The sequence below is a fragment of the Ochotona princeps genome, chromosome 2 (genome assembly GCF_030435755.1).
Source record: "Ochotona princeps isolate mOchPri1 chromosome 2, mOchPri1.hap1, whole genome shotgun sequence".
NCBI classification, from domain to species: domain Eukaryota; kingdom Metazoa; phylum Chordata; class Mammalia; order Lagomorpha; family Ochotonidae; genus Ochotona; species Ochotona princeps.
The window spans coordinates 80017770-80030097 of NC_080833.1; positions in this window are offsets into that span (position 1 = coordinate 80017770).

Sequence of the window (12328 nt, forward strand, 5' to 3'; positions counted from 1 at the left end):
ACATCTAGTGGCTACAGGTGAGTTTACAAGCACAGCCAGATCCAGGCATCATCCTATCAGCTATAAAACAGGAACACGTGTTACATTACACATCTGACACACAAGCAAAATATGAATTGTGGGTTATCTTATAGGATGAACAACACAATCTTTTCAACCAATAAACTACACCAAAAAAAAATGGAAAGAAAAAGCTCAAGATAAATTCTTCAAAGATGTATAAAGTGCAGAAGGAGTAAGACCACAATTATCCTTACACTATAATAAACAACCAGAAAATTATATAATATCTATATAGTGTCTCCAGACATTAAACTACACATTGTCTGAGACCGCGATTCCTGGCAGATAGGATCACAATTGAGGTGAGTGTTAATTCTCCCCAACTTTCTCCCTAAAGGCACAGATCATGGGACGTGAAACCAAGCATAGGATGACACACTTGTTAAGGTGAGAAGACTGGGCTGGCTGGAGCTTTAGGACCAAGTCTAGAGAAGAAACAGGAAGAGAGAGCTCCAGGTAGGTGCACGGAGAATTAATTCTCTTGACGAATACTAAGATGTACACAGAGTTTTACACAGGGAAAAACTCCCCAAGAATGAGCAAAACCAATTTTCCCATAGGCTGCAGCTGGACAACCCCCAGGTTCCCCGTAGTATCTGAAGACCTGTGAGTTCTCCTCAGCACAAGTACAGACTCTGAGGAACACAAAACAGGGCTGGAGCAGAAAGGCACGCCTTGTGGCACATCCACCCTATCCTGATGAAAACCGTATACTAGATCCAGCCCAATGAAGCTTCAGAGTTGGCACATTTGGTGTATTTTTAAATCTGATGTGGCATTTATAATAAATGCAAAAGTAAAACGATGTCAGAACTATAAAGGAATCAGAAAATGGAAGTACAAAGTTCTTATGCTGTATGTGAAGTAGCACAATAATAGCTGAAGGCATAGTATGAGAAGTTAAAAATGTATATTAAAATCTCTAAATGTGGGCCTAGTGTGGTAGCCTAGTGACTCAAGTCCTCACCTTGAACGCCCCGGGATCCCATATGGGCACTGGTTCATGTCGCCGCTGCTTCACTTCCCATCCAGCTCCCTGCTTGTGGCCTGGGAAAGCAGCAGAGGACGGCCCAAAGCCTTGGGACCCTGCACCTGTACAGGAGACCTGGAAGAAACTCCTGGCTCCTGGCTTCGGATCAGCTCAGCTCCAGCCGTTGCAGCCACTTGGGAAGTAAACCAGTGACAGATCTTCCTATCTGTCTGTACTCCTCTATGTATATCTGACTTTCCCTTGAAAATAAATAAATCTTTAAAAAAGTCTCTAGAGGTACAATTAATGAGCTAAAAGTGGACACAGAATTTCAGCAACCAAAAAAAGAAAGGACAAGAAGAAACAGAACAGATGGATAAATATTTTTGTATATGTGCCACCGAAGTAAGCATGAACAGATGGATAAATAAAAAACAGCAAGATGATAGATTTCAACTAATCATATCAATAAGCCCATTAAACATAAATGCTCTACATACCTCAACAAAAAAGGCAGTTTCTCAGATTAAGTACAAAAGTAATGCCCAACTACTTATTGCCTCCAAAAACCAGACTTGAAATAAAGACACAGATATATTAAAAGTAAATTAAAAAAAAGTATAAAATCAAAAAAGTATAAAAAGAAAGTTGAAGCAGCTCTACAAAAACAAACAAGAAATTTTACCAAGGGTAAAGATCAACAGTCCAAGAAGATAAGTACAATCATTTCATCATAAAGGGTTTTCAAAAAGACAACCCTACACATACACATCCAGGGGGAGGGTGTTCGGTGCAGCAGTTAAGCTTCAGCGTGGGACACCCACATTCATGACCAGAATGACTGTTCACGTCTTGGCTCTGCATCCGATTCCAGCCTCCTGGGAGGCAGCAGGTGACCCTGCGGATCCTGGCTTTGGCATGGCCCAGCCGAGGGTTCTTGATGGACATTTGGGGAGTGATTCTGGATGGAAGATCTCTGTCTCTACTTTCCAAAGAAAAATAAATACATAAAAAGTATTCGTATCTAAAAGTAAAGGTCCAAGATTGTACGAGGCAAATACTGACAAAACAGCATGGAAAAATAGATATCAGGAAAAATCCCTGATAACAGTTCACCAATCCTCTCAGTAACTGTAGAACAAATGACAGAAAATCATTAAGGATAGAAGATTTAACAACATTAACAACTTGACATGATGAACATTTACAGAACATTCCATTCAATGACCGATACACATGCTCTTCAAATGCATTTGGAACATTCATGAAAACAGACCATATGCAGAACCATAAAATAAGCCACAACAAATTTATGAGGACTGAAATCCTACAGTGGTTTGTCCTCTGATCCAAATGAAATTAAATTTGAAATCAATAACAGAGAGATATCTAGGAAATCCTCACATATTTGGAAATTATAAAGCATATTTTTAATCTATGGCTCACATTTTCTCAAGAGAAATTTTTAAAACATTTTGACTTGAATGAAAATGACTACACTTATCAAATTATGGAGACCCCACGGAAGTCATAGGGAAATGTACAATTAAAAGCTTTCCCCTATGGCTTCTAGGAGTTGTTTTCTCTTGGCAGTGGTTGCAGCCTGGGGGGAGGAATGGGAGATGGAGGGACGCTTCTAGTCCTGCAAAAGAAACTGGTTAATGGTTTGATTAAAAAAAAAAAAAAAAAAAAGCTTTTCTCAAGGCCCTGCTAATGGCCTTGGAAAGCACTGGAAGGTGGCTCAAGTCCTTGGGGCCCTAAACTCACGTGAGAGACCCAGAGGAGGCTCCTGGCTCCTGCCAGTGTTGCCATTTGGAGAGTCAATCAGTGCATGGAGGACCTCTTTCTGTCTCTCCCTCTCTCTCTTTCTCTACAACTCTACTTTTCAAATAAAAATAAAATATTCTTTTTCAAAAAGGGAGGAGGAAAGGATGAGAAACCATGACATAGTAAGCTAATCCTTTGCTTTATGGTACCAGCATTCCACAGGGCACCAGTTCATGTCCCAGCTGCTCCACTTCCCATCCAGCTCCCTGCATATGGCCTGGGAAAGCCGTAGAGAACGGCCCAAAGTCTTGGGACCCTGCACCCATGTGGGAGACCCAGAAAAAGCTCCTAACTTCAGATGGGCTAGCTGTGGCCAATGCGGCCATTTGGGGAGTGAACCAGGAGATGGAAGGGCTCTTTCTGTCTCTACTTCTCAGTCACTCTGCCTTTCAAATAAACATAAAATAAATCTTTTCAAAATAAATGGCAGGCTCTTAGATTGATGTTCTAAGCCTCTACTTTGAGAGATTAGAAAATAAAGAACCAATTAAACATGAACTAAAAGGAAGCAAATATTGATAGACAGCAGAAATCAATCAAACAGAAACCAAATAATAAAGTAAATATAAAAGTTATTTGAGGGCCCAGCGCAGTAATCTAGTGGCTAGAGTCCTCACCTTGCACGTGCCAAGATCCCATATGGGTGCCAGTTCTAATCCTGGAAGCCCCACTTCCCATCCAGCTTCCTGCTTGTAGCCTGGGAAAGCAGTGGGGGACAGCCCAAAGCCTTGGGACCCTGCACACCTGGCAGATCTGGAAGAGGCTCCTGGCTCCTGGCTTTGGAACGGTTCAACTCCAACCATTGTGGTCTCTTGGGGAGTGAATCATCGGACGGAAGGTCTTCCTCTCTGTCTCTGTTCCTATCTGTATATCTAACTTTCCAATAAAAATAAATAAATCTTTTTTAAAAAGTTATTTGAAACGATCAATTTATAAATATCTGGAAATAAAGAAAACACAGATATTAACGTGAATGAAAGAAGGAACATGAAAGAAGGTCCTACACAGATATTAAAGAGATACAAGGGAATGTTACAAATAACTTCATGCCAATAAATCCAAAAACTTCAATAAAATTCAAAAAATTCCTTGAGTGGCACTCATGATCAGACATGACACAAGAAACAGAACACCTACACCTAATAAGGAAATGAGGGGCCAGTGTTGTGGCACACTCGCTCAGCCCCTGCAACACTGGCTGTCCACATGGGTACGGCATGAATCCCTGCTGCCCTACTCCCACTCCAGTCCCTGGGAAGGCAGCAGAGGACAGCTCCAGCGCTTGGACGACTTTCCGGGCTTCTACCTCAGGCCTGGCCCTACCCACTGCGGCCATCTAGAGACTGAACCAGGGGATCAAAGATCCCTCTGTCACTTTCTCTTTCTCTCTACCACTCACCTTTCAAACAAATCTTAAATAAATTCACCATTACCACAAAGAAAACTATATACTCTTAGAGGAACCTACTGCCCCAGAATAAAATAACGCTGCACAAACTCTTGGAAAATAAAGGAGGCAAGAACCCTTCCCAACTCACTGATGAACCCATCGCTAAAGTGAGACCAAAACCACAGAAAGACCTCACAAGAAAACTACAGACCAAATTCTTCAATGCAGCACTAGCAAGTTTAATCCAATGACATAAGTCCTCACGCCCAAAGAGGACAGGAATGGAAGCTTAGTTTAACATTCACTAGATAAAAACTACGTCATAGACAAAAAGATGCAGAAAAGGCATCTGACAACACCCTTTCACGATTAAGACAGCAAGTCAGAACAGAAGGGAATTTCTTCAATCTGATAAAAGTTATCTGTAGAAAACCTAGAGCTAACATCATAGTGAATGGTGAAAGACAATGTTCTCCCCTAAGAGTAGGACCAGCATTGTTACTGAAGGTCTTCGCCAGTGAAATAAGGCAACAGAGAGAAATACAATACATTTAGATTGAAAATGAAAAAGTAAAACAATTTATTGCAAGACAGCATGTTTGTGTACCTAAAACATCCTAAAAGGACTCATAAATAAACTTCTAAATTTAATAAATGGCTACTGCATGGTCACAGAATATAAATCAATATACTACAACCAATTTTATTTCTATATAATGACATCTAATAATTCAAAAATGAATTTTAAAAACCAGTAATACAATTAATTTTTTTTTTAAAAAAAAACCAAGATATTTCTAGGAATAAACTTAACACCTGAAAGATCCTAAACAGACAACTATAAAATACCTCTGCTAGAAATCAAAGAACTGAATTCATCAGCAAGGACACTGTATTAATGGACTGGAAAATTCAACACTCTTAAAACATCCATTTCTCTCAAGCTAATCTACAATTATAAGCAATCCCAGAAGAAAGTCTTCCAGTATAACTTTTTTGTGAAAACTGACAAACCAGGTCTAAAATGCGTATGAAAATATTAAAGATCTGAAGTAGCCACAACAATTTTGGAAAGGAAAACTGGAGAATTTACAAGTGTGACTTCAACATTTACTATGGAGCTGTAGGAGACCAAGCAGTGTGAGACTAGTATCAGGACTGACACACAGATCCACAGAGCCCAGAAGTAGACGGGATACATGACTAGGCAACACGCATGGGGAACCGCTCAGCACTGTATGGGTCGAGGACATGCAAAGCTATGACGACACCACAGTCACAAGCAATGCTCACGTAAGCTCAACTGAAATACTAGATGCTGGTTAGGGTACAGAGCACCTCGCTCTGCCACACAGAGCTGCCGGAAGGTACGCAGTCACTTTGGAACACAGGCAGTCTCCTACAAGGTCAAATCCTTGGAACATACAACCAACAAATCAATTCTTTAATGCATCTAAGAGAAATGAAAACATGCATTAATCCCAAGACATGTATGCAAATGTTCACAGCCTCTTTTTCGCGACAGTAAAAAATGGGAAATAACCTAACATTCATCAAGAGATAACAAACTGGTAATTTATAGTCTTGCTACTCTGCAATAGGAATCCATGACACAATAAAAAGTCATGAATGAATCTCAAAAACATTATGTTAAATGAGGGCCAGGTAGGTATGAGTGCACATGTGCACTCACACACCATATGACTCCACTTACATAATGTCCTGGAGAATATTATTCTGGAAAATTCCTGGCAGAATGAATATCACTGGTCATCTAGACACAGAATGGGAACGTACATGTGCAGGAATTAGCAGATGAGCATGAAGGAACTTCAGAGTGATGGAAATGTTCTATATTCTAATTATGGTAAATTATATAGCTAGACATTTATCAAAAAGTAAAATTAACAGAAACAGTATATTTTATTATATGTAAGTCACACTTTAATAAACTACTTGTCTATATGATCTATAAATTATAATACATCTATACTGAATTAAGCTCACTGTGAAAAAAACAAAAATGTGACTTACAATTCAAGCTGATTGAATGCTGGTTTTATATTTGAAAGTCAGTCTTTATCTTTTGGAAAATGCAGCTTGAGTACTCACTGATGTATATGATATTTGGGATCTGCTTCAAAACAGTGCAGAGGATTGCACGGAAGCATAGAGAACAGGTCAGTCAATTGAGAATGGATGTGTAGGGTTTCATCATATGATTGTCTACTCTCATATATGTTCGAAATTTCCCATAGTAAGTAACTAACAGGCACTTAATCTAAGTGGTTTCGACATGGGTTAGAATGCCTGTGCCCCCCAGCAGGGTCCCTGGTTTCCTCTCCCAGTTCCCAACTGTAGACTCTGGTCAGGGGTAGTGGTGATGGTTCAAGCAACTGGGTTCCTTCGACCCACAAGGGACTGAACCTTGGCTCCTGGCTTCGATCCCTCCTCCCCTTCCCAGTACGTGCAAGCATCTTTCTCTTGCCCTGCCTCCATCCTTCTTTCATCCTCTGCCTCTCAAATACTTTTTTTTTTTTAGGTAATCTCTTTTTCTTGAGCTGATGGCTGATTTCTTGTGTCATGCAGAATTTGAAGACTAATCCAAGGAAAATTTTATTCTGAAAGATCCATTCTAAAGGATGATGTTACCATTCTTAATAAAAAATGGAAAGTCAAAAAGCAAAACAAACAAACTGATAAGACATTACATTATCCCTCAGATCTACTCTGGGTTATCTCAGGGTTCCCCCTCCCCCATGTCCCCACTAATCACTCTTCTTCCCCTTCAGAGGCCCCCCATTTTTCCTCCACAAAGCACATGAATGTGACTCAGAGTGTGTCCCAATCCTATCATCCTAGGAATGTCCTTTCAAAGCCAGCTACACACAAATCTAACTCATTAATCACAGTCTGACATCACGCTGATGCTCAGTGAGTATCAGATAAATGAGTTACAGCAGAATTGTGGGAGGCTTCCGTAGTCCTTCAAACTCAACCTACTCCCCTTTCATAGTTTTCAAAATATTAAATCTCTCCCACATCTCTCTTACAAAGGAGGATTCCGGTACCAGAAAACTTCCTCAATGACAAATATTGAAACATTCTTTAAGAAAGAGTCAATTTAGGGAGGCAGTATCCTGTAACATCCGCCCTCTGAACAAGGTAGCTCCTTTTCTGATCAGAGTAATAATAAAGGCAGTCAAGTGCAACACTTCATAAAAACCCTTATCACAGCCACTCCTAAGCCTTGTTTTTGAACTGGCCTTATTTCTTTGCACTTGAACATGCCCTTCTATATTTCCCATCCCCATGCTGGGTTAAGTAGGAAACAAGAAAAATAGGCTGCCAAAAAGAAAAAAAAAAAAAAGAAAAGAGGAAAGAAGGAAGGAAGAAAGAAAGAAAAACAAGAAAGAAAAATAGGTTGTAAAGTTTGAGGACAGAAACGGGAAAGTGAAATCAGGGAGCTGCGGTATGCATTAGAGAGAGCCAACAATTCCATCCCAAAGGGCCTGTCTATCTCTTACGCTTTATAAACTCAGTCTCTTACCTTCAAGTTCCACAAAGTATGGCTTCCAACAAGCCTTTTTATTGCCTCCACTGAGAAAAAAGTATCCCTCTGCTTTCCCATGGGCATTCAACCAACTCTTGGAGAACCCACAATATTTTATTTTGGGCCCTACTTATGCAGCACTGTCCACAGCTACCCAACAGATGGGAAGTCTATAGGGCTCTTCCAGCAGAGTGAGATTCTGAGTAAACCCTGCAGGGATGCTTTGTTCCCATCAGTACCAAGCCCCTGGGACTGATGACAGTTGCTGTTAAAAGTCACATTCCTGGGTCAAGGGCTTTAACACTGCGGAGGAAAGGTGCTGGTATTCAGGTGGCTGTTCTGTTTTAGGGAGGGAAGGATGACCAGCCACCACACAGTTGCTAAACAGTACTTACTTCCCCTTAGCCAAATCTCTAGTTCCTGCCAACCCGGATACCGGGAGACTGAACCATTTTCTACTGGTATCTAAGGGGGGGGCACTACATTACGGTCTTCAAGTTCAGTCTCACCCACTCAAAATCAACAGGCCAAGTGCAAATACCCACTGAATACGGGGCTAAAGGGTCTCTTTCTAACGTGTACCATTTCTACACCCAGGAAACACTTTTAGCAAACTGTCTACAGAAATCCCTGAGGGACAGACCTAAATCTCTAAACGTTCACTTTACACCTCATTCTCCTCTTTCTCCTGAAGAGAGAACCCACCTGCCAAAACGGAATAAGGACGTGAAGCCAATGCGCAAGGGAGAGGAAAGAGAAAGGTCTCCTTAGAACAAAACCTAACAACCCCGGGTCCCCCACTGGCGAGGTCAAAAGGATCTACCTTGGAAAACAGAGGCATCCCAACAACATTCATGAGGACCCCCACCCAACCCTGGGTCTATGGAGCGGTCAGGTGGAGGACGGAGCTCACAGCCGCACACGTCAGACAGGATCAAAGACCAGGTCAGCGCTGGGCCAAGTAGGCCTTTCCCGCCGCCCACCGGGTTTCTTCACCGGTTCTGGGGGCGTCCGGGGAAACTAACTCACAGGGACTAGCTCGCCTGGAAGTGGCCGCAGCCTCCAGGCTTGTCGGTGCCTACTTTGCAAAGCACAAGACTCAATCTAGAGCCCCCGCGGCGAAGGGCAGGGGGAGGAGAAGGTAGGGCGGTTTGGGAAGGGGTGAGGGGCGCACGCAATGGACCCTGTTCGGACAGAGAAGGAAACCTTTTTGCTTTTGCATTTTTAGATTCCTATTCCCCGCCACCTACCCTCTCCTCCCTGCAGCCCCTCACCACCACCAAGGTGAGGTGGAGAGTCCCTAAAAGAGTGAATAGGAACATTAGGAATATGTTGTCATTAAAAACGAACAAACAAACTTCAACCTTGGCGTTTGTCACGCGGAGATTTCAGAAAACATCTCTCCCAACTGCCTCGAGAGACCTCCAGGGAGGAAGATCGACGTGTGAGGCAAGAAAGGAAAGCAGTGCGGGAAGTGAATTCCAGAGGCAAGTGCAGAGGGCGGGCGGCCAAGAAGAGGCGAGGGGTTGTGGTCTGCGAGGGGTCCGCCCCAACAGCCTCTCCAGGGTGGACTCCGCGCGCCCTCGTCCGAGCCCCAGAACCCCGTCCCTGAGCGCCGGCGCCGGTCCCCCCAGCACAGCCCACAGCCCGCAGCCCGGAGCCCGCAGCCGCCTCCGCTCCCCAACCCAGGACCGGGAACTCGCGGGTGTCGCCGCGCCTCCGCCCCACACTCACCGTGGCGCTCCATCGCGCGCCCCGCACGCGGACGCCCGCCCCGCGCTCACGGCCGCCGCCGCCGCCCCCGAGGGCTGCAGCCCGCCGCCCCCATCCCCCACGCACGGCCCGCGGACGCCCGGCCAAGCCGCCGCCGCCGCCGCCACCACCCCTGCAGCTACCGCCACCACCGCGCCGACCGCCGCCGCCCCGGCCCGCCCCGGGACGCAGCCCATTGGCCGGCGCTGCCCGGGGGCTGGACAGTCACCCAGAGCACCTTTCAGGAGGGAGGCGGTCCTCCAGCCGTGCACGTGGCTCAGGTAGAGGCTGTGATGTTCTGGTCTGCAGCTGGCATTACTTTCTTAGCACAGTCCTTTTTCTCCTTTTTGAAACACAAGTACGTTTTGCTGCAAACGTTAAAATTGTCCCGACTGGTACATTACATGCTGAACTTAAAATCTGCGTCCAATCGAGCCTCATTTTCAGGAAAGTAAATTCCTCGGAGGATAAACTACCGTGCACAGTACCTAGCAAGGGCAAGATACTCAACAAATGCCCGTTGCCTGCATGTGGCCCTGGGATTCTTACCCTTCGGGCCTCCTGAGTGGACTCATCACAGTGGGGGATGAATGCGTGGTAACAGACGGCAATAACAACAACAAATTTTTTTAAAAAGCCATTTAGACAGATGTTGAGTCACAAATAGGGATTGCGAAGGACAGGGTTTGTATTAAACGGAATATTGTAAATAGGGGTGGCATTTGACCAAAATACCCTACAACAGATGTTCTGTGAACTGATAAGGCAGTAAATGTTTGGGACAGGAATTGGGAAGAATTCCTCAGCCTCATCCACATTCTGCCCTTAAGTCTTTTCAGAATTTATGAAACACTTGCCACATTCTCCACTCTCCTTCAATAGTCAGGAGAATATGATATTTCAAAATAGTCTCAGAGGAGGGTGGTAGTTCATTTTTTGTACCATGATATGCGTGCAATTATTAGCTGATATTTGGGACAGCTGGTTGTGGTTGGCAAACAAACCAGCGAATAAGGGGCAGTGTCCTGACGGAATCCTCTGACAGTGTCCCAGCCCGAGCTGTGGGCTGACAATGTCCACTGGCTCTGCTTCCTGATGAAAGTTGCTCCTGATCCTGACTTTAAAGGGTGAGACATAACAGATCAACAAGAATTCAGAGGCATAGCAGCATGCTGGGTTAATAACATAACAGGTATTGCCGGTGTTGCAGTGGGGCCATGTGGGAATCACAGCCAAGATGAACACATAACCTCTTTCACCTCTGCTCCAAAGCCTTCCTATTCTCCCGCTGAAAAGCAGCCATCCTATCTGACATCCTGTGCCATGAATTATCCTTAAGCCATTGGTGCTTCTAGCACCAAGTTTACTTGGTCGTGTTTATTCACTCTAATTAGCTTCCAAGTTCTGCAGTACTGTGTTACCTAGGTCTGTGTCTCATGCAGTTTGGGCTCCACACTGTTTTCTAAAGGAATGTTGAAGGAGGGGAAAGAGAAGTGAGTCCAGAATAAAAATTCTTCGGTGTGCTTTTTCTTTTCTTTTTTCTTTTTTTTTAAAGCATAATCTCCACTCAGTTTGGCAGTGAAAAGACAGAACCAAGTGTAATGACCACAAAAATATAGGTATCCTGTGACCTGAGTGACAGGTATGAGCCTGAGGGCACACTTTCTTTGTGAGCAGTAGAGGCAGGGGTTTCCCAACCAATCAGGAAAACACGGAAGACAGGCAAAAGTGTCCACCATGCCTGCCCTATGGGCATGCCTACTACCAATGTTTCTTGAGAATTCCAACGTGCCAGGCATTCTGCCCAGCACAGGGGCTATCTTAGGGGATTTTCAGCCCTCCGTCAGATACTTCGCAATGATTAAATGCCCAGGAGAAGAGAAGAAAACCTGGAGGCAGGCAAGGGCTCTCCAAAGCCGGGCAGGTTCCCGGGCCTGAGCTGCCCTTCACCTCACTGCTAGGTCATTTGGAAAGAACGGCCAAGAGCTTGACAGGTCATGGTGAGTACAAAGGTTCCAGATTCCAAAGTAGACAGAACTCACCGAGCAGGTTATGAATCTTGATTGCATGAGGCTTGTCATTGGGAAACAAGGAATCAATTCAATCCCCAGCTGGAAATGCATGTGAAAGACATGACAAGCATCCCAAAAGTCGGTGCTGTTAGGAGACTCAGGTGAGATGGGCGAAAATAAAGCACAACTTGACTGTGTGAGTATGATGTCATGCTCATTTTAATTCTAGGTTAAGCAGTTACTTTCCAATGTTTTGTTATTATAAGCTTTGTTGTGAGACCTTTGTTGACACCAGCCTCTGTGCTTGAGCCACCACGTACCAGGACCCTACCCAACATCTTAACAACATGTGCAAACTCCGCTAATAATTATTGGTCAATGCAAAAAAAAATACTACCTTTAAAAAAAAGGCAATTATTGATATTGCTGTGAATACACAGATGATAGTGATAATAGCGATGATAACTAGCCATCCGCGTTTTACTCCGTGCTAGACATTGTTTTAATGATACTTTATGTCTAGTGAATCATCTTGTCCTCACAACAACCCTAAGAGGTGCTGTGCTGGCTGACATCACCCCCATCTATGATTGAAAATAGAAGCACAGCACGACAGGAATTCAATGAGGCATTTCTATTGCACTTCATGAAAATGGACGTTGACATGAGTATAATTGTGATCCTACTTCTCCTACAAAAAAGCAGTGGGCTGCCACTCCCCTTATCTACCTCTGTCCCAGGGTCCTGGCTCTCGGGCAGAC